Below are 27,172 nucleotides of genomic sequence, written 5' to 3'. Positions count from 1 at the left end.
TGGCTGTTGTGATTCTGTTTTGTAAAGATAAAGACAAATCAAAAGTAGAGGTTTTAAAGCTGGGAAATCAAACGAGAAAGACTTTTGTTTTATGATTTGTGTGCTTTGATGCTGCTGACTTAATGGAGGGATTTGGTTATGACACACTTTAGTCCTACTTGAGTCATTTATCTGAATTTGAGTTAGAACAAAAGAGCAAAACAGATACCCCTTGTTAAATCCTTGTTTTAAAGTTGTGATTCAAATCAGTCTTTACATTTTTATAAATCATTGTAAAAGAAAATGAGAAGTCTGATTGAATATCCACGTTGCTCTTTTGCATAATAATAAAAAAAGTACTGTCTGTCTCAGAAAGGAACCATGAAAATAGCTTAAATGACATGTGGACTTTATTTCAGATCATTTTTAAATGCAAAACCATATTAGCTGTTGGTCACAATTCATGTTAGTCTTGGCATCATTAATGTCCAATCTGCAAATTAATTAGGAAATGCAATATTAAGCAACCCATTGTATAAAATGTATAACATTAGTCTTTAAATATCTGTTTTGGAAAGAGCTATTGAGTTCAGTTTGTGGACTAAGCCAAGACTCTAATAATATATATATATATATATATATATATATATATATATATATATATATATATATATAATAATATTATAATAATATATCACACTCACCAGCCACTTATAGGTTAACCCAGTGTTTCCCAACCCTGTTCCTGAAGGCACACCAACAGTCCACATTTTCAACCTCTCCCTAATCAAACACACCTGAATCAACTCATCACAACATTAGAAGAGACTCCAAAACCTGAAGTTAATGGGTCAGATAAGAGAAACACCAAAAATATGTACTGTTAGTGTGCCTCCAGGAACAGGGTTGGGAAACACTGGTTTAACCTGTCCAACTGCTCGTTAACGCAAATTTCTTGATTGGTTGGAAAATGATTGGAAAAACGTTGCCTGGTCTGATAAGTCTCAATTTCTGCTGTGACATTCGGATGGTAGATTCAGAATTTGATGTCAACAACATGAAAGCATGGATCCATCCTGTCTTGTATCAATGGTTCAGGCTGCTGGTGGTGTAATGGTGTGGGGGATATTTTCTTGGCATACTTTGGGCCCATTAGTACCAATTGAGTATTGTGTCAACACCACAGCCTACCAAAGTATTGTTACTGACTATGCCTTTATGACCCCAGTGTACCCAGACTGGTTTCTTGAACATGACAATGAATTCACTGTACTGAATTGGCTTCCACAGTCACCAGATCTCAATTCATTAGAGCACCTTTGGGATGTGGTGGAATGGGAGATTTGCATCATTGATGTGCAGCCGACAAATCTGCAGAAACTGCTTGATGCTATCATCTATCATGTCAATATGGACACACACAAACATATATATATATATATATATATATATATATATATATATATATATATATATATATATATATATATTGGATAGATTGGATGTCCTATCATTAATATTTTTCTTTTTATTTATCATATAAATGTTACAAATTTACCAAAAATATATGCATTTTTTTTCTTCAGGTAATGAATATCGAACATCTTTCCATCTCTGTCCATCTACAAACACCTCAACAGTGGATGTGGCACATCGCAGGACTCCGCAGCCGTCTGTAGAGTGTAGCCCTGGGTTACACACTGAACAATGGCATTCTTTCAGTCAACACCGGAGACACTAGGACCCAGCGAGGCTCTTCCTTCCTCATCAGGCTCCCTTAGTTCCAGAGCACAGCGAGTGGTCTCAGAACAGAGTGCAAAGAGAGAGAGAGAAAGAGGGAGGGAGAGAAAAAAGCTCAGTGAATGTTAGAGCCCACTGTGGTCACTGCTGAAACACTGAATCTGAGAGAAATGGAGGGATTAACCAGTCGGATTTAAAAATCTGGAGCTCATGCGGAGGCAGCCAATCAGGGGACGATCTGGATTAAAAAGGTTTGTGTGTGTGATTGATCATTCTTGCTGTAATGTATCAGGGCTTTCGCTTTTTTGTCAGGAGTCAGCAGCCGGCGTGCAGGAGCATTCGTGGGCATATATAGAAGCCGCTGGGAGCTCCGGGCTGGTGAGTCTAGTTACGCGTGGGACATGTGCTACTTACGCCAAGGATGAAATATTGTGACAGCAGACTCTGAAGGAGGGCACGCTCCTGTCACAGAGGACTGGAAGTCACTGCAGCTGTAAAGTGTGTTTTTGGAAGAGGTCTAGACCGGGAGCTTGTCTTCTCGCTCCTCTAGTAGACCGCTTGATGTTTTTCTTAGTGCCGATAATGTAACATCTGTCCCTCAGGGGGTAGGGCACTCTCTCCTGGCTGTTATTGTTTGTATTTGTTGTTCTCAAGTTCAGCACCCAGGGTTCTGCACAGGGAACTTTGCTCCGAGACTTGTCAACAAATACAGCGGTAAATAAAGCAGCCACGGAGTGAAGTTTGAATCAGCGCTTGCTGGGTGGAAAACAAGTCAGAGCAGGGGAGAAGAAGTGAGCCACATCCCTTCAAAACATCTCACCCGCTTAAACCAAGGAGACTACTGGGAAACTATGCAGTGAGCACTTGCTTGTGTGTTTGCACTGGTTTTAGTGGTTTACAAGAACATAGATTTGTTTGACCTAGGTATTACAATGTTGAGGTGGTTTATGAGGACACGACATGTAGGGTAGGGGTAGGGTAGGCCACATAATAAACACTTTTTACAGTATAAAATGTATTATGACTTTGGAGAGTCCTCATAAACCACCAAAACCACTGTTTGTGTGTGTGTGTGTACTTCCTAAAATGCTTAAGTGTGTTCTTATTCTTTAGGAAAAGCAGACTTATTCTTACTTCTGTGCTGCTCATTTCAGATTTTTAAAGCTGAGCTGAGAAATTGTAGCTTTTTTTGTTGTAATCTGAGAGTTTTAAGTTGCAAGGCTTCGGTTCAGCTGTCTTTTCTGTGCACGCTTGCTTGGATACAACAGCTGAAAGTCCTATGTTAGATGCATGCTCTGTGTTAGTGCGTTCTCTCTGTTCATTTGCATTCATGAGCATTAAGTTGTGCTCATCCACAGTCTGCTGTGGATTTATTGTCATTAGAGCTGGACTCTGGTAACTCTGGCCATTCTGCTGAGCTCTGAGCTTTCTGTGGTTGTCTGTCTGCAAGTCTCTTTGCCACAGTGCTATAGCAAGTTCTTTCTGGGAATCTGAGATGCTGAGTTTGTGTTTTCCACAAGAGTTTCCATTTTTGTCTAAAAAAAAAGCTTGTGGCATTGAAGCTGTTTTGCTGGAAAAAATGTTGGATTTACAACCTAGCATCTAAATGTTTCTATAAATATAAGCCCGGTACAATTGAAGACAGATTTATTTTGTTTTGAGCAAACTGGTGTGTCGTGCTGCGCTGTGCTGTAAGTTTTCCCTGACCCTCTGTTTCCATGGCCCCCTCATGTGGCCGCTCTTCACTGCCTATAGCACGAGCTATCTCCGCCTATGAAAACACGGCGCACGATTGGCTGATCCTGCAGATGCACAGGAAGTTCAGGGTTTCTAATAACCACCCAGAGACACAGTTACCATAGAGACAAAGATAAGCCCCCTTACTGAAAAAAAAGCCTGCATGTCATCACAGCAGCCTGCAGAAAGCGTCTGCTCGCTCTCTCTCTTCTGCCAGTTCTCCTATTAGCAGCTGCTCAAACAGTACAGCCCCTGCCTTATGAAGGTTGCCTCAGGTTTTCTTCTTTCACCGCTCTTCAAATGCACTCTGCACTTAACGTGAGTTCTGCTTTGCTTTTTTTGACAAACTTTCCTCAAATCTGCCGCTCGTGCACTTACTTGTGTAAACTTCTGGTGAGCGCGCCGGAGAAAGAACCGGAGGCTTTTAACAAATCTAAAGCGTTGACCCGTGCCTAGAGGGCATGTTGGTGCTTTTGTGTGCACCCTTTCCTGTGGTTTGCGCAGGCAGCAACGTTGTCTGTCTGTATGTCTGGCCAGAGCTATTTGTGGGATCTGATGTAATGGCAGGCTCTGTGTAATGTTGATACCACCGGCTGCATGTTAATTGATTTCAGGAGTATTGTCGAGGCTGTTAAAAACGTTGCCTCTCAAACCAAGAGCATTTGAAGGACTCAAGGCTGCAGCTTCTGGTTGCTTTAGAACAGTTGTCGGATTTCTTCCAGCAAGTTTTCCTCAACAGTTTCCTCAACTGTGGGGGCTGGGGTTGAGGAGCTGCATCGTGTGACGTGCCGAAGGGAGGCAGAGCCGCCGGTGAAAGGGCTTCCTGTTGACGGGAGTCTTGCTCTATCTGAGGAAAGGGCCTGTTGGCAGGAAATGTGTCAGCCGCTTGTTTTCTTTAAAGTAAGAGGATGTGTCGCGGATCGCTTGTTTCGTCTTCGGCGGGAGGTTCGGAGAGGGGAGGGAAATTGCTTTGCTCTGAACTTTTGTGAAATTCGATACATGTCGCCTTGACAATTTCTCCTCAGTTGGTGTGCGCCGCCGTTGTCATCACGGCATGCGAACAAAGCCCAGATCTCGCCTCTTGAAAGATCCAATATCCTCAAGCAAAACTGTACGCCCCACCATACGCGCTTTCAAATTCAAATGCCATACAGATTCCTGCCCAGAAAGTGACTGTTAAGAGTTCTGGATTGGTTGTCATGCGGTCTTAGCCAGGCTTGCGTATAAGGGGGTGTCCGTTTATATTCACAGCATGGTGAGTGCTCCTTCGAGACCCCATCTCTTTTGCATTTTTGGAGATTAGGCATCACAAGTTTCCCAGTATGGTGGGTGGCTGTTGGTGCGAGGCGTGCAGAGAGCTAGCATTATTTAAGCACGCTGGGCCTCGGGATGAGACCGGGATGCCGTCCGTCCGTCACAGTTGAGAGGTGAAGTTGGCTGGCGAGGAGGTCAACGCGCTTTTTATTTTGAAGCAGTGGAGTGTGGGGCTCCTCAGCGGTGCACCTCGTCTTCTTTGTCTGTCTGAGATCTTGTAACAACAGCCAGTGGCTTGTCAACGGACTGAGTTTCGCGCCGCCCCTCATGAACATTAAACAGCACAGCAAATCGGAGACGAGCGCTCGACGAGGCAGAGAAATATGTCAAAACATCAGAAGAGTAGACAGGCAAAAAAAAAAAAAACACCTGATGGGAAGAATGAGATTCAGAGTCAGAGTTCTGCTCAACTCTCGACTGTCACTCGTGTTCTAGAGCGTAAAGTGAATACAGAAATGGGGAGATTCAGATATTCCTATTAAATATTTTGGCTTGCAATTTGCAGCTGACTTCTTCAGGGCTGTTTTCTTGTGATGTGTAGTGCAGCAAACCAGTGGAGTCTGTGATAAAGGTCTCCAGTCAAAACGCATCTCCTCATCGGGTGTTCTGTCGCGTGTGACTGAAGGCATCACGTCCTCAATCAAAATGAGGCCATTCGTCTTCACCTCTCCACACTATCTCCCCTCTATCGCTCTCTTCCTTAGTGACCTTCAAGCTTTTTATTTTATCTCTATCCCCGTGATTAAGTGTCTGGAATGCATGTGATGATGGTGGCAAACTAATGACTGATAGACCCTTGGCAGAACTACCTCTGGGAAACATGTTGCTGATTTCTGACTGAAAGCTGGCGAGCTACATGTTTTGAATCTTGCAAGTTAATCTAAAATTAACTCCAAATATCTTGCAGACCACATTTTCCCTTGCTTCTGTTTCCTTCGTGCACTGCTTCTCCTTATTTTGGTGGCTCTCCAGTTGCATAAGAGGGGAAAAAATAACTGTAAATTTAATGTAAACACTTGGGCTTCCAGCAGAGACAAATAAGAAGTGTAGCAGCTGCTGAAATGGCTGGCCACTTAGGTCCAGTGTGAGTGCATGACCGGCTCTCCAATGCACTGGAATTATATCCCCAGCCGAGTGCTGCCGATCAAATAATAACAGACTCTAGAACAGTATTGACACTCAGGTTCACACCTGGGTCAAAAGGCCCTGTGCTGCAGGCAAGATATAGAGCATTGTGCCCCAAATGCTCACTCACTGCAGCGGCTGTTTACTGTGGCTTTCAAAACACTGTAGCACTAAGTAATGTTCATAGCTCTTCAGAATGATGTGTTTGCAGTGTTGTTATATTGAATGCTAGTGGTTTGTTCAAAACTAAGTATTAAACCGTAGTGTGTAAATCTGTTTGTGATACAGATTTTGTTATATGAGATTTCAAGGAGGTGTGATTATTTAAGCGGCCTTAAATTTTTTTCCAAGATGGCTTGAATGTACTCTTGACTGTACTCTTAAAGTAAAAATAAATACACATGGGCATCACATACGAAATTTACATGTTAAAATTGTGTTTTCACATGTTTGAATCACACATTAAAATTGTGGTCCTGGAACAGTTTCATGTGTGTTTAAAATGTGAAATAGGGCAAAGAAAGAATTTATTAATTCACAACAAATACAATAGAGCAAAGATAAAAGTGCAATAAAGAGTGCTTTATGCACTGTAAAAAAAAATCTCTGAATTTAACGGTAAAATACTGGCAGCAGGGTTTCCAGCAGTGAACCGTAATCCTACAGTTTCATTATTGTTTTCCAACTTACGCCTTTTATGTAATTTAACGGTAAAACACTGGCAAGAGGATTTCCAGCAGTGAACTGTAATCCTACCGTTTCATTAACATTTTACAAATTACGACTTTTCTGTAATTTAACAGTAAAATACTAGCAGCAGGGTTTCCAGCAGTGAACCGCAATCCTACAGTTTTATTACCGTTTTCCAAATTTCGACTTTTCTGTAATTTAACAGTAAAATACTAGCAGGAGGGTTTCCAGCAGTGAACCGCGATCCTACAGTTTTATTACCGTTTTCCAAATTACAACTTTTCTGTAATTTAACAGTAAAATACTAGCAGCAGGGTTTCCAGCAATGAACCGTAGTCCTAAAGTTTTATTACTGTTTTCCAGATTACAACTTTTCTGTAATTTAACAGTAAAATACTAGCAGCAGGGTTTCCAGCAATTAACCGTAGTCCTAAAGTTTTATTACTGTTTTCCAAATTACGACTTTTCTGTAATTTAACAGTAAAATACTAGCAGGAGGGTTTCCAGCAGTGAACCTTAATCCTACCGTTTTATTACTGTTTTCCAAATTACGGCTTTTCTGTAATTTAACGGTAAAATACTGGCTGCAGGGTTTCAAGCAGTGAACCATAATCCTACAGTTTCATTACCGTTTTCCAAATTACAGATTTTCTGTAATTTAACGGTAAAATACTGGCAGCAGGGTTTCCATTAGTAAACCATAATTCTACAGTTTCATTACTGTTTTTTTCTAAATTACGACTTTTCTGTATTTTAACGGTAAAATAATGGCAGCAGGGTTTCCAGCAATAAATCCTAATCCTTCAGTTTCATTACTGTTTTTTTCTAAATTATGCCTTTTCTGTAATTTAACCGTAAAATACTGGCAGCAGGGTTTCCATTAGTAAACCATAATTCTACAGTTTCATTACTGTTGTTTTCTAAATTACGCCTTTTCTGTAATTTAACGGTAAAATACTGGCAGCAGGGTTTCCATCAGTAAACCTTAATCCTTCAGTTTCATTACTGTTTTTTTCTAAATTATGCCTTTTCTGTAATTTAACCGTAAAATACTGGCAGCAGGGTTTCCAGCAGTAAATCATAATCCTACAGTTTCGTTACCGTTTTCCCAAATTACAGCTTTTCTGTAATTTAATGGTAATATACTGGCAGTAGGGTTTCCAGCAGTAAACCGTAATCCTACAGTTTCCTTATCATTCTCCAAATGACGGCTTTTCTGTAATTTAACAGTAAAGTACTGGCAGCAGGGTTTCCAGCAGTGAACTGTAATCCTACAGTACAATACAGTGTTCTAAATTAAATAATAGTAATGCATTTTTCTAATTACCTATTAAAAATACCTGTTCTTGTGTAAATACACAAAATGAAATTTTATGTGGCACCAAATGCAGAAGAACTGAAGAATGAGTAGAAGGGGGTATTATAATGCACAATGTTTATTAATATGCCCAAGAAAATAATTAAATTACTGGTCATTAAAACATTGGAAGTCCACAGGCCAAGAACATGCCAGATTTATTCAATTGTCCAAATTTGGTACTGGTACAGCCACGTAATCTGAAATGAATGATTCGGTAGGGAGGGGGATCATGCATAAAATATTATAAACAAATTACAAGTATAGACAAATACAATAGAGCAAAGATAAAAGTGCAATAAAGAGTGCTTTCTGGGGAGTCAAAAAGTATTCAGGTATGTGGTATTGTATAAATAAATCAGTAGAATTATTCTTTATTCAATTTAGTAATGGTATTATTTCTTGTGCATCAGTCCTTTAAACTCTCTTGAAATGCTTACATACAGTAGTCACAGGCCTTAAAAACACATGCAAATGATAAACCTTTACAATGTTAGGATTAAACTCTGCAGTGATTACACCAATCGTGTGTTCTGAACTGTGACGAAAATCCCAACTCAACATTGCATGACTTGTGATGTGAATGTTGCGGATTTGCACATGTATATATCGATGATGAAATTATGTATTCTGCATCCTTAAAAGCTCATGTGGTTTTTCTGTAATAGTATTTTTACTGTATTTTTCTTTTTTTTTTTTTCTTTCTTTATCCTCCTGTACTCTGCTTGCCTTACTCTTGGGAACATGGATAGATAGACTGAAACCTGATCACACTAAATCTCCGATCTGGAGTCTGACACCCTTCAGGTCAAATCAGTTTTCTTTCCGTATTTCTAGTCTTTACAGGGAAAAATGTAGTTGTTTTGACTTTTGAATCAACTAACATTTTACATCTTCAGTTTTTTTTTTGTCTTAGACTTTGAAATATTTGAGCTTTCTTTCATTCAACATCTGATTTCGTAATAGCTTACAGTGAGAAGAAAGCAGGTGTTTTTCCTTGCCAAATGCTCTGGTATCTTTGTGTGTGTGTGGTGTGTGATGATAGCGGAGACGAGCTGTGGTTCTGGGCCCAGTGGATCAGTGTTGTTCAAACTGATCCTATTGTCCTCTATTCTGCAGGCATCAAGGGCATTGAGAACTCAGCCGATGGACACGATCTGTTCCAGCTTATAGAGAGAGACAGTCGCCCAAGGACACAGGGACACACGCATTCTCAAATACAAATACGCGGACAGGTCATGTAGAAGTCAGCTTTCAGATGAAAAAAGTCTAATTTAGTTGATTGGAACAGACGGCAGCATTTTATGTACTTGGAGTAAGTGGTTTTCGGATCCAGCTGTAGCCTTCTGAGGCGGTTTTATTAACAGTACCGCAATTCTGTGGTGAGCTTCGTACAAACCTGCTGAGTTTTCTGCTCATTTCAGAAAACTCCCAGCGGAGCTGATGCCCTGATTGTTTGAGAAACCTGACAAGTGCAAGACATCTCAGAGTTCAGCTTGAACACATCCTTGCAGGCCGGATCTCATTCGGGAAACTCAGGAGAATCAAGTCATTTCCATCTCCTCTCCCGCTCTATCATCAGTGTCATATTTCATTGATATTGCTTTCATTTTTGTTCTGTCAGGGAGGGCACAGCCCTGCTGTCGAGCATATAAACAACTGTATTTTACGGGGCTCTTGTGCAGCGGGGTGGCTCTCAGCTTCATTTTCAGCGCACTATGGTTTGTATCATTCTCTCTATTCGTCACACACACACACACACACACACATCCTGTGCCCAATCACAAGCCCAAGGCAGAATGTGTCTTCAGTGAATGACTGTCACCTCTCAGTGTCAAAACACATTCAAAACATTGTTGACATCCAGGCACCAACTCTGCATCGATTTACTACTCTAGCGAAAGTGTTTTATCACGGTGAACATTGAGGCTTTTTTGTCAACTTTATTTATTTAGAGAGTGCAAATTCTTTTGCTGGTGGCTCCCTCAAAGCTGCGCTACATTTGCTGCTTTTAATGTGCAAATCACCTCGTTCACGTCCCATAGATGACAAGCAACAGCCAGTCTGCCTCTGCTTTCACGCTTACGCTCTCTCTCCGTTCCTCTTTTCTATAACACTTTTCTCTTTAGCTTTACTTAGCAGTGTGCCCCCAGTCCACTTGACCTGTTTTCACTCAATAACTGTTCATTTAGCTTGGAAAGGGGACCGCTTCTAAAGCAGCATCGTGGCTCCTTAGGCTTATGAACGAGCTCATCAGATGAAGAGGGGTTGTAAGGAGTGTTAGTGAGTCGTGGAAAGCCCTGAGCTTGGCCTGAGCCCTCATTAATGACTTTAGAGAAGAGGCCAGCACTGATGAGCCTAACCCCTCGAATTACTCCCCTTTCCTGCGAGCTAGTGCATTGTAATGCTTGTTTGAGTTTAATGAAATGCCGGATGAGGATCGCTTCTTGATTGGGAGAGGGCTTGGAGTGCTCTGGGAGTCATTCCTAGTTAACCAGTGTGAATTTCGGTTCGGTGGATTCCATAAGAGTTATCTATTTTCTCAAATATCTGATTATTCTTCCTTTTTTTTTACATGGTGGTAATGTAGGCTGGCGTGTGGGGACGGAGTCAAAATTAAACATATTAATGGGTTAATATAATTCAATTAAATTCAATTTACCTTTATTTGTATAGCGCTTTTACAATGTAGATCAGGGGTCACCAATCTCGGTCCTGGAGGGCCGGTGTCCCTGCAGGATTTAGCTCCAACTTGCCTCAACACACCTGCCTGATTGTTTCAAGTACACCTAGTAAGACCTTGATTAGCTTGTTCAGGTGTGTTTGATTAGGGTTGGAGCCAAAATCTGCAGGACACCGGCCCTCCAGGAACAAGTTTGGTGATCCCTGATGTAGATTGTGTCAAAGCAGCTTCACATAAAAGGTCATAGTAAATAGGAACAGTGTAGTTCATAATATGTATTCTAAAAAATATCTGATAACATTTCTTACAAATTTCAAATAAAAATATAATAATTTAGAGCATTTTCTCCCACAATGAAAAAATGACAATCGTTTATTGAAATTAGCAATTTTTTTTATTTAATACCAAAGTCCCGTTAAGGCAAGTCATTTCACTCGGTGGCCATCTTTAAAACATCTCTCGGGCAGGATGCTCAGGCACTCTGTCTGAATGTAGAAACATCAAATTCTCCAAAACTGCTTGCCAAGCTTATGATTACATTACATATTAGGAATCACCAATAAAATAAAACAACAACAGTCTCATAAGTTTTGTTTCTAAATGTTTGAATCGAACAAAATCAGAATTTTTTCAGGTTGCCCAAGCTCATGCTCATGCCCACTCAAAAGGAACGAGATCACGACACCAACCTCATTTATGGCTAATCTACACATTATCATCCTCTGAATATTTGATTGTGCTGATCTTCTGAAGTAATACACAACTTGGTCTTGATGGCGAATCTTCCCCAGTAATGACAGGTACTCTTTGTTTAAAAGTTTGTGGGTGTTTGAGTAGTTGTTGCTGTCATGTGATGTGCAGTTGACAGGATGGACTGTACTTCGCATTTGTTGCGTACATATTACAAAAAAAGAAATGGTTCATTTAAAAGTAGAGATTTTAAGCTTTATGTAGATATATTTCTTATGTCTGTGAAGCAAGTATTCGCTGAGATTTCAGTGCACTTGCTGACCACATAAATTGTTGTAAAAGCACACGTCTGGTCTGAGTTTCTCCCAAGAAAATCGTCAGTCTATAGATAATTGGCTCTTGTATTAGTATTCAGGGATTTATTTGCCATATTGGTCGTTAAACTTTTTTCCAATTGAAACTATACGAGTGACATGTCTTGTATATTCGATAGTATTTGTCAATACCTCCAAATGAATTCTCTTCTGAACTCATCTGAAGTTTGGCATTTCCAACATTGGGATGTTCTAAAAATGAACATAAAGATGTCCGAACACTGCATGTTTGACATCCGTTTTCAGAATAGTACTAAGAATATGTTTTATTCAAACACATAACTATATATTGTCATTCCAGATAAACTGGTCATTTTTAAGTGGTCTCTTAAAGGGGTCATGAACTGAGAAACCAAAATTCCCTTGATCTTATATTTAAAAACTCATGTCACAGGACTATAAAAACATCCTGAATGTTTCGGAGCTTAAAATATTGTCTTTACTCTTAAATCAGCTTATATTGTTTGCAGTCTGCCAAAATGACAGAAAATGGAGTGTTCTACACTATGATGTAATAGAATGAATAAGCACAGCCTCTGCAGAAGATCAATGCCTACTTCTACTTCATTGCCTGTTCAGCCCTGTTAATATTCAAAACTGTTAGCCAATCAGAGCATTGATGTTTACTTTTGAGTCTACAATCTGACACACCCATTCAAAAGTATTCAAATGAGGGATTGAAAGCAGCACATGAATAATAATTTCTTTATGATTTTTATTTTAAAAAAATCTTGATAATGTTGTTTGTGGACCTCAGAAAACAGAAAAAATCTAAACAAAAAGTTTAGTTCAAGAGTTTTCATTGCTGTAGTATGTTTGTACATTGGTTCTTGACTACCTGGTTGACAACTTATAGTGAGATGGATTCCACAGCCTTTTTTTTTTTTTTCTCGATTGTTTTCTTTTTTTGTGTGTGTGGTAGTAACACAGGCTAGTGGGTTGGTGTGAAGTCTGACAGTGTTGTGAACTGCAGAGGGAAAGGGGTCTATTGACTGACACTGAGACGTCTCCACTGGGGGTAAAGCACCAGGCCATACCAGAGAAGGGACAGTGTGACGCACATTTGACAGCTCTTCTATTTTGCACGTTTAGTTTTTCTTTTTTCACCCCCCCCCCCCCCATCTCCTTTGTCCTCTTCTTCCTCTTTCAGATTTTCCTTGCATCAGCACCTTCCCTAAGGTGGACGATCTAATCAGGACGGTATCATTTTTCTCTCCTGCGGCAAGCTTTGCCTCGGCAGCACCTGTCAAACGCTCTCTGTCAGAGGGCAGAGTGACTTTGAAACCCTACTAATGACCCTAGACAGCTTTTCTCTCACAGTCTCTCCAGCACATCTAGAGGAAATGTGCTTCATCTTGCATACAGATGAATTGTCAGCTGGAAATTGGGGTTTACCTTAGGACTAAATGTTTTGTGGTGAATTAAAGATTGTAAATTATCATTAGTCTTTTTTTCTTTTAAATAACAAGATATACAATAAAAGGAAACCTTTTTTTTTTAGTATTTTACATATTATCGATTTGTGTGTTTGTTTGCCAACTTTCTTGACTTTACATTGCATACAGTTGATAAACATTATTCAGGACAACAGCTCACTGCATGATAAAGCCTTTATGCAGTTATCATATGCAAAATATTGTGCTAAAAATTCCCATAGTTAGTTTTTGCCTCATATCTGTTATGATATGATACAGTATAGTATAAAATAGTATCAATATTTGCAATATCACACAAGCAACAAGTATCACATATCTTATGAGTGCTGTTTTTGTCCTGAATAGCATGAGTATATATATGATATTGATTTTATTCAGCAGTTCTGTAAATCTAAAAATTATATATATATTTATATATATATTGCTCAGGTGTGATTAGTGATTATTATTATTTTTTAACAGACTTTAGACACAGAGTGTAAACATTTTTAAGGTTCTGTGGGTCTCGTCTATCAAATCTGATCTTTATTTTCTGTTGGATTTAAGTCAGGTGATTGGGTGGGCCATTCTACAGCTTGATTTTCTTTCTCTAAAAGCATTTGAGAGTTTCCTCTGATGTATTTTGAATCATTGTCTTGCTGAAATGTCCACCCTGGTTTCATCTGCATCATCCTGCTAATGTAGATGTTGGACTGAAGCAGCTAATCATAATTTACAATGACGAAGAGAAGAGGGTTGCTGAAGAACTGCTGAGAGATTTTAGCTGCACTCTGGGTGTTCACTGCTTTTTACACTTCCATTTCTTCATGTGTTTGATACTTTTTTTCTGTCTCATTTCAATTTATCTGTGTATACATGGATTTCTTTGGTTGTTACCAACATCTGCTGAAAATTTCAAGTCAACGGCACCTTTAAAGATATGTTTTCTGAGAAAAATGGTGATGTGATGAATACTTATTTCCCCACTGTAAGTATGTTTTTATAACATAACTTTCATTCTAAAATGTGAGAAGGAATGTGACCGACTTGACTTTAAAATAATCATTGTCTTCCAGATCCCTCTGCCTGTTCATTCTCATGTATTTTGGTAGCAACAAAAAAGCGTCTCTGAAGTCGGTCTTGCTTTTTAGTGCGCTTTTAGCATGTTTGCCACCATCCTGGCTGGAGTGCCGTTTTTTTTTCCATTCCCTGTGTTGCCATGACATTATCAACAAGAACAAACTTTGGGCTTGTGACAGTCAGCCTCCGCCAGTGTTTGCTGAAGATAAGTGAAAGAGCCACAGGTCTTCAGATGCCTCGACAACACACGCCAAAGGGAAAATAAAGAGACGGACCTCTGGCCAGTCATTGTCTGTTTGGAATGTAGATTTGTTCTCTTCTCTGCAAACACCAACCATGGCCAAAGCTCTACGTGAAAGCGCTCCCTCATGCTATGTTTTGTTTTAACTCGATTATCTAAAGAAAACCACCCTTTCACGGCCATCGGGCTGCATTGTCCTGTGGGTTTGTCATATTTTTTCCAGGCCGAAACAAATTCAATTGGAAATCTAATTCTGTTTGTGAGGGAGCTGATTAGCAGGGCAGCGTTTCACTTGGGGACAGTTTATGGTGTGGTAATGGAATGACATGTATAAATTGTCATCTGACACAGAGATTAAGTGAACCGGAGCACAGTAAACATCGCCGCCATCATGTCTCCTTTCAGTTTATACCCTTCACCTTGCTCTAGCAGGTTAAGGCAATGGTGTAAAACAGGATTGGACTATTTTCATTAAATGGTTGTGTCTTTTACTTTTGTAATAGTGTTTTTTATTGTTGTTTTGTCTTAGCCTACTTAATCCATTACTTCAGACAGAATACTATAGATGTTATGAAGAAATTTAATCAACAACAAAAGCCATTGTAGTGATAGAGCGAAAAATAGCTACATCTGACATGACGTTTATGTTTATCTACACAACAATAGCATCTTGTAAATCAGTGGTCCCCAACCTTTTTATCACTGCGGACCAATTGACGCTTGACAATTTTACCGCGGCAGTCGGTGTATGTAGATTGCTAGGCGATCAACCATTTTCTCAGAGGATGATAAGCTGGCAAAACATTGCTGCAACTCAGATACACATTTTATTTATGGAGAAAATTAAAAAGCAACACAGTGTTTATCTAAGATAATTAGTCTACTGAAATGTGTAGCCTATATTCCATACAAAATATGAAGCTGACAGTCAGCTCTTGTCACGGTCAGTTCTTGTCATGTGATTCTTAAGAGGTTTTCAACTGGGTGCGCGTCTCTCCCAATATGCACGCACAAACCGCACACCATTGAAAATAGCAAACTTGTGCTCAGAAAAGACGTGACACATGAACGGCCCCTAGTCAGTATTAAGGCCACTGTCATTTGCGATCTCCAGCAGTTGATCTTCTTGCACAGACATGCTGGAATCACCTGAATTATTGACAAATGGGTTGCGGATCCATCCCTTGGCAGTTCGTGGGTCCTTCGCAAAGAAACTTTCCAAAGATGCTTGTTTCTTACTAATTTTGCTGTGCTCAAGTGACCGAAATGTAACCGAGAGAATACAGTCATTTTTTAAAAAAAATAAATAAACGTCTTTCAGACTCAGATAATAAATAAAAAAGAAATAATTAATTATTTCTTGTGAGGCCCAGTACCGGTCTGCGACCTAGTAGTTGGGGACCACTGATGTAAATGGTTTAGCCTACATATATAGACCATTTTGAGGGATGTAAACAATAAACAATAGTCCTTACATATTTCCTGTTTTACATGTTTAATTTCTATAGCTTCCAAGAATCCAAAAAGAGCCACGTATTGATAAATAATGTTATGATAGCTTTAATAGTTAGTTTTTAGCTTTAACTTAATAGTTTTAACCTGAAGGTATGATTAAATTGCCTCTTGTTACAGTTTTGAAATAGTTTGACTACAAGCAGGACATGTTCACGGGCCAATGACATCACCACATTGAAATGATCTATAAATTGTAAAATGAACTCATTGCAGAGTAGGGGTGCTGTATTGTGACAGAAATAATTAGTGTTGGTAGTTGCTCAATGTAATAAGGATTATTAATGTCAAATAACAATGCATGAAAACGTTTTCATGTTTGGTGAAATGGCACCTCTTGTTCTGGCTAACAAACACAACAAGCTTTTTAAAAAACTCATTGCTTTTTATGCAGCAAAACAAAATTGCATTTTTTAATAACGTAAAAGAAAGCATTATTCAAACTGGTAACAAAGTGTATACAGTAAATTATGAACTGAAGATGAACTCATTACAGGATAGATTTGCAATATTATGACAAAAAATAATTAGTGTTGATTGCTGCTCTTGATAAGGATTATTAATGTCAATTAAGAATACATAAAAGCGTTTTTGTGTTTGGCGAAATGCCACATCACTCTAGCTAACAAACTAAGAATGGTCTGTGAGCTAGTTTATTGCTTTTTACACATCAAAAAATCAAGTGTTATTAAAACGGAGAATTAATTATTTGACACAGAATGACCAAATTATGTTCCAGTTCAATGAAGCAGTCCACGACTTTAGTCAACACAAGTTACTAACTCATTTCTTTAAAATAATACATGCTTGCTTACTCCCAGACCCATTTATATCAAAGTTGATATTTAGCCGCACCATATTGGTGTTTCATAACATTGTTTTTATGAGGTGGGTTGTTAGCCCAGTTCTCAACCCCCAGCCTGGAGGACCAGGACATGCACACATAAACTATGGACAATTTAGCTTACCCAATTCACCTACAGCACATGTCTTTGGACTGTGGGGGAAACCGGTGCACCCGGAGGAAATCCACACAAACACACAGAAACGCTAACTGACCCAGCCGGGGCTCGAACCAGTAACCTTTGTGTTGTGAGGCGGCAGTGCTACCCACTGTACCACCCTGTTGCCCCTCTTAATAAAATAAATCATTAAACATTTTAAAGGTACAATACAGTCCCAGGTAGCAAAGAATTCTGGCCCAGATTTGGAATAAAGCTGGCACAGCAGGCATTCGTCCGGCATTGGCATACAGCATGTGGGCCAAACATGGCCCAGGTTTAGCAGAGGTAAATGCAAATGTAAAAAAAACGAACTTAATGCAACATGAGCAGATCTAAATTTAATGCGGCTAATTTCCAACCTAGAACCACACGATTCTTCCTCAAGGTTAGATCAAGGAGTGACTCCCAGAATGTTCTCCCAGACGTTGCATGTGCTGCCCCAGCACTAATTCTGCGAGGACCCACCGTTCCTTATTCAGAGCGATGGTATAGAATGATATGCTTTTTTTTTGGTCCGTGGCTGTGCGATATTAACCTCAGCTCTAATTGCCTGTGTCAGCTGTGGGCAGGGATAGCGAGGCGTGATAACTTAATGCGCCAGCCCCAGATCCTGCTGACTCAAGCACAGCATGTGTTTTCCTGCGCCTTTCCTAGCCCAGGACAACAGTACAGAAATCTAAACAAGATGTATGCGCCGCCTGCATCCCGTGCGCACATGCTCCTAAATAGTTTGTCACTGCCGCTTTAGAATTGGATGTGAATTGCGCTCCTGGGAAGGTTGCAGAGATGAAAACTCATCTGGATGTAAACATATGGCAGGCGGTTAAGTGTGATAGGTGTGTTGGTGGTTAATTAGCAGAGGATAGCGATGGAGACTGTGTGTGTTATCGTGGCCTTTTGTTTATCTGGCACGCGGTCAGGCTGCAGCTGCGTCTGCCCGAGCCGATGTGTGTGTGTGTGTGTGTGTGTGCTCGCTCACACCTGCCTGCTTCTCTCCCGCTAATCAGAGCAGATTACACTCCGCAATTAGTCTCCCAACAGCTCATCACACCACGCCAAGACCAGAGCTCTCATCTCCTCAAAATCAGCCATAGTTGGCAGCGACCGCGTAAGATCCCAAGCAAACTCTTAGCCTGCGGAGCAAGAAAGGGAGAAAGATCTTAGGAAAGGTAACTCTAGTTTCCCTGTCTTCTCTTGCCAAAGACATATTCTACATCTGTTATCCGCGCCTGCTGTTTATGCTGGAATATGTGTTCATGGAGGGGGGTTTATATGGCTGTGTGTCCTCCGCTCCTCGCAGGGCCGTTAATCTGTCTAGATCAAATAAAAGTCGTCAGAGATGATAAATCCTGCCTAACGTCGGCCCTCAACCATCAGCTTGAGACCCCAAGCTTTGCCGTTGCTAGGCAACTGTGTCAGAGGAGCATTGTCAGATTGCATGGCCCTACTTTTTGTCGAAGATTTGGCAGAAGGTACAAACACCTGACTCCCTCAGATTAGGCAGCCTTTAAGGGAGTGGGTTTCTGCCACTGATCAAAATCTGGACCCCGCTGATGTGTGTTTAAGCAAGGCTGAGAGAGATAGACAAAAACTGTATATATATATTTATATATATATATACACACAGCATATTCAGATTACCTATCTGTCCCCTGCCCAGGTTGGAGAAAGATTCTCCTTCTCTGTAGATTTAAGTCTCAGCTGGATTCAAGACACAACGTAAGTGTTTCTGAAATGAGGCTCACTTTCATTAAGACTGCATTTGTTGATTAGAAAAAAAAACGAAATTTGCATCGTGTACTTTATGCATACTTCAGAATCTCGCCGAAAGTAGGTCATCTGGGTACTTCTCACATACTGTTTTTATGAATTCTTTAAAAGATTTCAATATTGCTCAGGCTATTTTATCTGACACTATTGTGCTGTATGATTCAAATGATTTAAATAATTTTTATGATCAAAATCGCAGTTTTTTCTCCTGTTTAATTACAGCATAGGAAGCGAGCATAGGAAGCGAGCTGAGGCAGCACCGAGCTGTGCCTCACGTCAGATTGCGCAATCCCATGCACACTGGCTTGAGCCCACCCCTTTTGCTCACTCAGTGTATGCTGCCAGTGTAATGCTTTATTAAAAATGTTTTATACATTGTAGACATTTTTTATTATATGTCCTCACTTTGCATACAATATGTAATGTATTTCACGAATGTCTATCACTTATTTAGTGTTAGGATCTGACATAAAGCCGCACTGAAAAGACATGAGGTGAGGACGGCAAATCCTCTGTGTGTGTGTGTAAATGAGAGAGAGCGCATCCATGGTGCTGTGTGAGACTAGTTTGTTACAGTATACTGTAGTTGTCTGTAGCATCCAGCTGGGTGTTTTTTGGGAGGCATATTTAATCGCTATACATTTTACATTCTTCGTTGGCACAATATGTACCTGCCATGTGTATAGAAATAATGCTGATATGATATATGAAACACAAACGGTAGTTGGAAAATATATGAGATAATGTGTTCGTTATCTCCAAAATAAAGAAAGAAAGAAACCAAATCGCTTGTGGCATCAACAGAGCTGTGAAGTCTCTTACACACATGCATCTAAACGCGCACGTTTCATGCACAAACACACCTTTTAAATGTGACAGAAACTCTTGACGACGGAAAGATACTGGCTGCTGTGTCTTTAATGTGGTGTAAAGATTATTATGCGGTATTGAAACAACAAGGAGAATGCTGCAAAGAAAGATCACTTATTAGATTAAAACAAATTTTTTATTAAACTACAATTATTATTATTAAACTATTATTACTACTATTATTAAAACTCCAACTTTTTATGCAACACCTTAAATTTAAAAAGGAAACACAAGAGCGATCTTAAGCAAAATGGACCCCAAGGTGTTTTATGGAATATCTTAAACTGACCAGTAGCTATGTTTGTTTTTCCACTTATATTTATTTATTATAGCGATGGACCTTAGTTGGCTAATGGTGGTTTTTGGAAACGCACCCCTGGGTGGGTTGTTTGATTTTGGGGGGCATTCGCTCGCACTGGCCCGGCAATGGAAAAGAAGTTGTTCCTTGCGCCACATGGTGGACATTGCCAAAGTCCCTTGAAGGCAAATCACACAAAATCTGTAGAACCTCACTTCTGGTCCAAGCCCCTCCCATGGAGTATCATCAGTCTATATCGATCGATGATTGGCTCCTGTACTATTAGGGGCTTTATTCACCAAATTGACCGTTACACTTTTCCCCATTCAAAAAGATATGAGTGACATGTCTTGTGTATTCTATAGTCTTTGATATTGCATAAAGCACAAAGATGTTTTTTTTTTTTGACTGTGTGACAAATTGCAGCACTACGCGTGAAGAAACGGGCGTTCTTAGTGGCCACATCTGTACTAACTCGCATAGTGTGCTCCACAGGTGAGTGGGCTTGACAAACCACCTGCAGGACACCCACTCTCCTCTCCATTTGACACTTCCTCATCAACACTCTGCGTTTCTGGGAAACATTGTGCAATTCTGAGTGTGCTCCATACAAGTAAGTGGGCTTGACAAACCACCTGTAGGACACACTCTCTCCTCTCTATTTGACACTTACTTATCAACACTATTTGTTTCTAGAAAACATTTTAGTGGAAATAAAAAACAAAACATTAATGCTTTAATAAACTATTATGCATTAAAAAAGGTCATATTTAGGTTTTGGTGGTCTCCGACAACAGTCTGATATGCATGCAAGATCAAAAAACACTTTCATTATCTTATAATCTGCATTAATTTTCACCTAATTATCCCAACGACTCCCGTATGATTCGTTCAGTGATTCATTTGTTCCCAAACCCTTTGTTAGCCTGATGCTAATCTGCTCTGATTGGTCAGATTTTTTTTTTTGATCCTTCCTTTAAACGGCTGACGAATGCCCCGTTGTAAGCGTGTAGATTGCCGAAGCACTTGTCAGAAAAATGACAGGAACACAGCACAAGGCTGGAGCTATAATGCTGAGGTATTATTGCAAAAATAAACTTTAAGCACTGACTCTGTACAGCCTCATCTTTGGGTAGGGAAAATAACACAAATTTTCCCTCACACTTCAGAACACAGCGTCTTCGTGACATGATTCAACCGGGATCTGCTATAGTGTGTGTCTTCTTCTTTTTCTTTCTGCAGTGTTTGTGGGCAGGGCCGGGGATTTAAATTTTCCTGAGTCTGCGCAGGCAACAAATGGGGCTTGAGTTCCGTATCGACATCACACCGACGCGGCTAAAGATTCATTACCAAGACGATTTATTTGAACCACTCTGAGTCGACTCTTTAATAGATGAATCAATAGTTTTAAACACGGTGCACTTTCAGATTTAAGCCTTCGCTGGATATTTCACTTCACTTATAGCTGTGTTACACATTGCATAGAAGGTCATTTTCAAAAGCCCATAATAGAGGCTCTTTAAGACTTGTCATAGCATTTATATACTTCTACTCTCTGATGATGCTTCTTTTGTTCTCACTTTGGATAAAAGTGAATTTGAATGAAAGTGTCTGCTAAATAATAATGAGTAAATGTAATGACACAACTGAAATTTAAGCGACCGTTAATCCAGTTTTCAATTATGCTTTTTAAATAAAAAGTAAAGATGAAAATTACACGTCTTTTTAAAAAATATTTATAAACATTCAGCACTGAATTGTGCCTTGAGCAAATGAACAAAGGACCCATGTTCTTAGACATGACATCTAGAACTTCATAAAATCATCATCATCATGTTGGTATCAGAAGGAAGGCAATGCAACTTGGTACTACACAACATCATGTTTTCTTCAGAGCATCTTTATCATTCGGTTTCTGTATAGAATTTATTCATTCAGGATGTTTTTATGGCACAATGACCTCTTATACAGTCAAGTGTATTTAGATTTTTCAGTTCATGACCTCTTCAAATGACGGAATTCACTGTAAATGAATGTGGTGGGAAGTTTGATTCTGAATGCTTTCAGTTCCAGGTTTCAGTTGCTTTAATGATTGCTCTTTTGTCCTTGATGTAGATTCAGTAGTCGTGTTGTGGCAGTGTCACACTCTTTTACTCTTGTTCTGCATTGGCGGCATGCTGGGAAACTGGAGTACTGCCTGTAGCACTGCAGATATCACAGTAGGCCTGTAATAAGGTAAATTTGTGCAATTATTATGATTTTATAGCTAATTATGCAGCCATACATTGTGCTCTGCAAGTGAGCGCAAGTGTTGTGTCATAAACTTGATATGTTGTCTTATATTTCTCCCAGGGAACAGTTATTTTCTGATGAAAATCATTATTAGTTAACCAGTTTTTCAGTTTTTATTGAAAAATAGATCTGTAAATGAAGACTGCAGAAATATATTCTAAAACACACAGATAAGATTAGCATCTTCTGCTGGTTTCATTTCCTATGAGAATCTACGGTCGAGAGGCTTGAGTTGAGCATTGAATTAGCAGTATCATGGATTGTGTGTTTGCTACATGGTAGCTGTTTTCCATAATTCCCGTGTTCATGAAATGCTTGTGTTTTTGCAAATGACAGCTGGGTTCATTTGTGTTTTCACCTGGGTCAAATTTAGTTTCCGCCACGGGCACAATTTCCAATTACTAATGCCACACTGTTTAAAAAAATGGGGGAAAAAAAACTGTTGACACAAGTATTTACAATTTAATAGTCTTCACCTTTGCACATGTGCTGTTTAATTGGGGAATAAATAATTTGCAACCATTTAACCTTAACTGCAAATCAAATGCAATGAATAATATTTTAATTATGCTGCGCCAGCACTGTCGATGCGCAAGTCTTTGTGCATGCGTGTGTGCATGTTTATGCGTGTGTGATTTTGACTGCCTAAATTTAGTGGTGAGAGCAGCTGTTTTACTCACCTCATTAAGGGCTGTATCCTTTACAGATGAACAGTGAGGCTCATGCTAAGATCAAAAGCTCAGATGCAAAATACATGCATTTACACTCGAGATGACCTCATATAAATATTACAATTTTGAAAAACAATGACAAAATGCATGACTCCTTTACAAACATTTGAGGATTTTTTAAAATTTGTTTTAATTTAATTATTTATTTATTTCATTGTTTATTTTATTTCATTGTTTTATATTTAATTTAATTTATTTTATTGTTTTATTTATAATTTCATTTTATTCTATTTTATTAAATCAAGCAAGCTGTGCATTAAATTGTTTTATTTTATTTTATTTGTAATTCAATTTAATTTTATTTAATTTTATTATTTTAAGTCATTAATTTGTTTTTATTGTATTTTAAACAGCAAGCAGGCTGTGCATTAAATTGTTTTATTTTTTATTTTTTATTTTATTTTTATTTTATTTAATAAAATTGTATTTTTTATTATTTTTATTAAAAATATATATTCTATTTTATTTATTTTTAAACAGCGAGCAGGCTGTGCATTAAATTTAATTTATTTTATTATTTTATGCAAATGTTTTATTTTATTTTAATTTTATTCGATTAAACACCAAGTAGGCTTTGCATTAAATAGTTTTTTTTTGTTTGTTTTTTTTTTTTATTGTATTATTTATTTCATTATTATTTTGTTTTTTTATTTTATTTTTATTCTTTTAAACAGCAAGCAGGCTAGAAAATATTTATATTTAAATAAATATTCTAATGTACTAATAAATGTACTAATGGCTACTACACATTCAGCTTAATCCAATTATTATTTTAGTTTTTAGTCTCTCTCTCTCTCTCTTTGTATATGTGTATAATATACTCTTAATATTACAAGAGGAATTACAAGAGGAATTTCTGAGGGATCTCTTAATGTTTCTTAAGAGATCCCTCAGAAATTCCTCTTGTAATTTTTGTTTTGTTCTGCAAACTACTGACAGTTAAATAAACTAAATTTAAACTATAAATTCATTTAAACTAGTCAAAACAACAGAAAATATGAATGTGCTTAGATTTTTCAATTTGTTTGCACACAGAAAATAAAAAAAAAATACGATTACTTAACAGTTCCAAGATATGAGTTTACAAATTTTTTGCACATATTTACTTAATCATTTAAACACAAAGACTTTACAATTTACTTTTAAAGTTATGCCAAATAATTAAGGTAAAAAAATTTTTTAATAGAATAACTCTGATTTTTAATCACAAAATTTTTTTTTAATTAAAAATTAAATTACAATGTCATTGTTTGAAAGGAGGAATAAAATGCTTTAACAGAACAAAACGTCATTTACAGAACAAAACAAATAATAACATTTTCATTCGGTTTCTTAATTTTTTATCTATACGTAGCTCTATGCATACACACACAGTAAATACACATACACTAGATGAATATACTACATCTGCAGTGTTGTCTTGTCATTTGACCTACAATGCCTTGCCAATGACGACTCCTCCCTTATAACCTTACGGGATCGTAAAGTGCATCCCAGTAGCAGCAGTAGGTCATCCAGATATTTTTCCGACACACTATATGCAGTAGAGAAGTAAACCTATTCACATATTGGAACACCTAATGCATCATTTGCATTTTTTCTTACTACTCTCACAAATCTTTTCATGTTTTTCACTATATTTATAAGGACGTTTTCATGCTGTTGCGCTTTACAAGAACTGTGAAATGCAGTCAAGTACATAAACACTGAAAATGACCTCTTCTCCAATGCTGCTTTACACCATAACAGATCTTGCTTTATATGGATTGTGAGTGAATGTTTGAAAGGAGAGCAGGTCAAATGAGCAGGAGAGCTTAAGAAATTTGGCTCGCATGCTCTCGCTGACCCCACTATCACTGAGACGCCTTTGTTTAGTGCTGATATGAAGCTCTTCCTCTGGTTATAAGTGTACCCTGAGCTTAATTCAGGAGCGCCGCCTGCCACAATGATGAATGATAGCTTATCTCCATGACCACCACTGACCTCTGGGATGCATTCAGCTGGAGGTGGAAGCTGGTGGGAGCCAGAGGGATAGATTTGGTCCACATTGCGGAGGCCAGAAAATGACCCAGAGAGCAAAATGGCTGGGTAATGTCTTAATGAAATTCTAGAGATGCAAAGAGGTTTAGGTGAGGGTTTTGTGTAAGTTTGCATGAGAGAGAGAAAGAGAGTAGACTTATAAATACCAATATCAGTGATGCGTTTGCAAACAAACACACACACTAGCTGGTTATAAAGGAATCATTGTAAATATACTGATTATTATTATTTATTACTACTGTTGTTTCCTAAAATGTTAATTGCTAAATGTACAGTTTATTCTGATTTAATATTATTATAATTATAATAATAATAATTATTTATTATTATTATTATTACTACTACTGCTACTATTTACTGTGTTTACTGTGTTTTATATATATATATATATATATATATATATATATATATATATATATATATATATATATATATATATATATATATATATATATATATACCGTTTGTTCTTTTTAATGTAAACTTTATAAATGCTTTGGCAATGAATTTGTAACATTTTACTTAAAGGGGGTGTTCATTGGACTATTATGACACCTTTATAATCATGACATGACCAGTTTTGGGTAAGTTACTTTTAAAAAGTAATAGATTACAAATTACTGACTACTACTGGAAAATTGTAATCTAATTATATTGCTAATTACTTCATGTAAAAAGTAATCAGATTACTAATTACTTTACTTTGAAGTTACTTTTAGAATATATAATATATACCTATAAAAATACTAAAGAAACTGCAGCTCTTTCAGTAATTTAATATTCACTGAGTTAACATTATAATGGGTTGATCAAAGCAGCTTATTCAAAAGACTTAAAGAGTTCACCCAAAACTTAAAATTCTTTCATTATTCTCTTGTTGCAAACCTGTTTGTCTTTTTTTCCCTCACAAAAGACATTTAGGAGAAAACTGAATACCTGTAACCACTGACATCCATAGTATGAAAAAGCACTGCAGTGTTTGCGTGTTTTGTGCTTGTCTGAGGTAATTAGTCTACCGAAATGTGTATATACAAAGCATAAAACAGGTCAGTTCTTGTCACATGACTCACGGTTTTTAACGAGGTGTGCCTGGGAAATCTGAGTGCGCGCAATATGCACTTCCAATATATGCGCGCTTGCAAAAGATGTGAATGTGAATTCACTATGTGAATGGCCCCATAAGCAGCTAAACTTCTCTTCACATTCAGAAGATACCTTCACTCTCAATCCTGCATAAAAATCCAATTTAGACTGTTTAGGCTGAATTTGGCAGCTTTGTTTTTGGGCGCCAGTGTCCTCCTTGGTAACGAGTATTGTCATAGAATGTTCTATTCAAGTGCTTGGACAAGAGTTAAAAGCAGTCGAAAGTTCTTTAGAGACTGGACATTCATTTCACAGCAATATTGTTGTATATTTGATTTTATGCTCAATGAAATCAAAGTAATGTTTGTATTTCCTTACTAGAAGAAGCAAAAACTCTCCTCAGCAGCCTGCATTCTCCAGTAATTTAAAAGTGCATGGTTATTAACTGATGTTGCAGCGGAAAACGTTATTTAAAAGAAGACACCTATATTTGTGATGTGAGTAACGCAATTACATTGACTTTAGTAACTGTAATCAAATTTAAAATGTAATTCGTTACATTACCACATTCCCCAAAAATGTAATTAGAATACAATAACGCGTTAGACCCAACTCTAAACATAACCCATTTCATCAATATGAAGGAGATTTTATGCATGCTAATGACAACTGTCATTAGGGGTCATTCGCTCAGTTATGTCATTATAAATGCAAACATAACATTGCTTGATGTATTTGTTACAACATGACATAACCAAATACATCATAACTTATCTTTGTTTTTGTTATGACAACTTGACATTACCAAGACAACCTAACTTGTCATAAATCTCTCCTTAACATGATTGTCATGAGGCCATTTTAATTGTGTAAAAAACTTTTTCAGTTGAACAGAAAGAATTTGTCATTAACATTTATTAGTAAAAGTGTCAATAATCTGTCAAATAATTTTGTAATGGTGTCGATAATATTTAATGACATTTTAGTGACAAATTCACTTTGTACCACTCTAGTTGAGGTCAAGAAAAATATCAATGACACTGTTATAAAAGTCTGACACAATTATAAAGGCCTCAATAAATTCATGCTACTGTATATTACTTAATTTATGTTAATCATGTTAATTTAATTATATATTTAAAAACAA

General features: G+C 38.0%; 1 protein-coding gene across 2 annotated transcripts in view; it reads left to right on the top strand.

The window, feature by feature from the left end:
* The first annotated feature begins 1,804 nt into the window (after positions 1-1,804).
* foxn3 (forkhead box N3) overlaps positions 1,805-27,172 on the top strand; it is a 186,015-nt gene continuing 160,647 nt past the window's right edge. Inside the window, exon 1 of one of the 2 annotated variants that reach the window (XM_056476345.1) lies at positions 1,805-1,970. The gene's annotated coding sequence lies outside the window, so the exon portion shown is untranslated. Of the gene's footprint in view, positions 1,971-3,679; positions 3,775-27,172 lie in introns of those variants that run through there. The other variant, XM_056476347.1, reaches the window with a different exon arrangement.

The sequence above is a fragment of the Danio aesculapii genome, chromosome 17, assembly GCF_903798145.1.
Source record: "Danio aesculapii chromosome 17, fDanAes4.1, whole genome shotgun sequence".
In the NCBI taxonomy this organism is placed as follows: domain Eukaryota; kingdom Metazoa; phylum Chordata; class Actinopteri; order Cypriniformes; family Danionidae; genus Danio; species Danio aesculapii.
The sequence above is the reverse complement of the archived record's forward strand: the minus strand, read 5'-3'. Positions and strand labels throughout refer to the sequence as shown.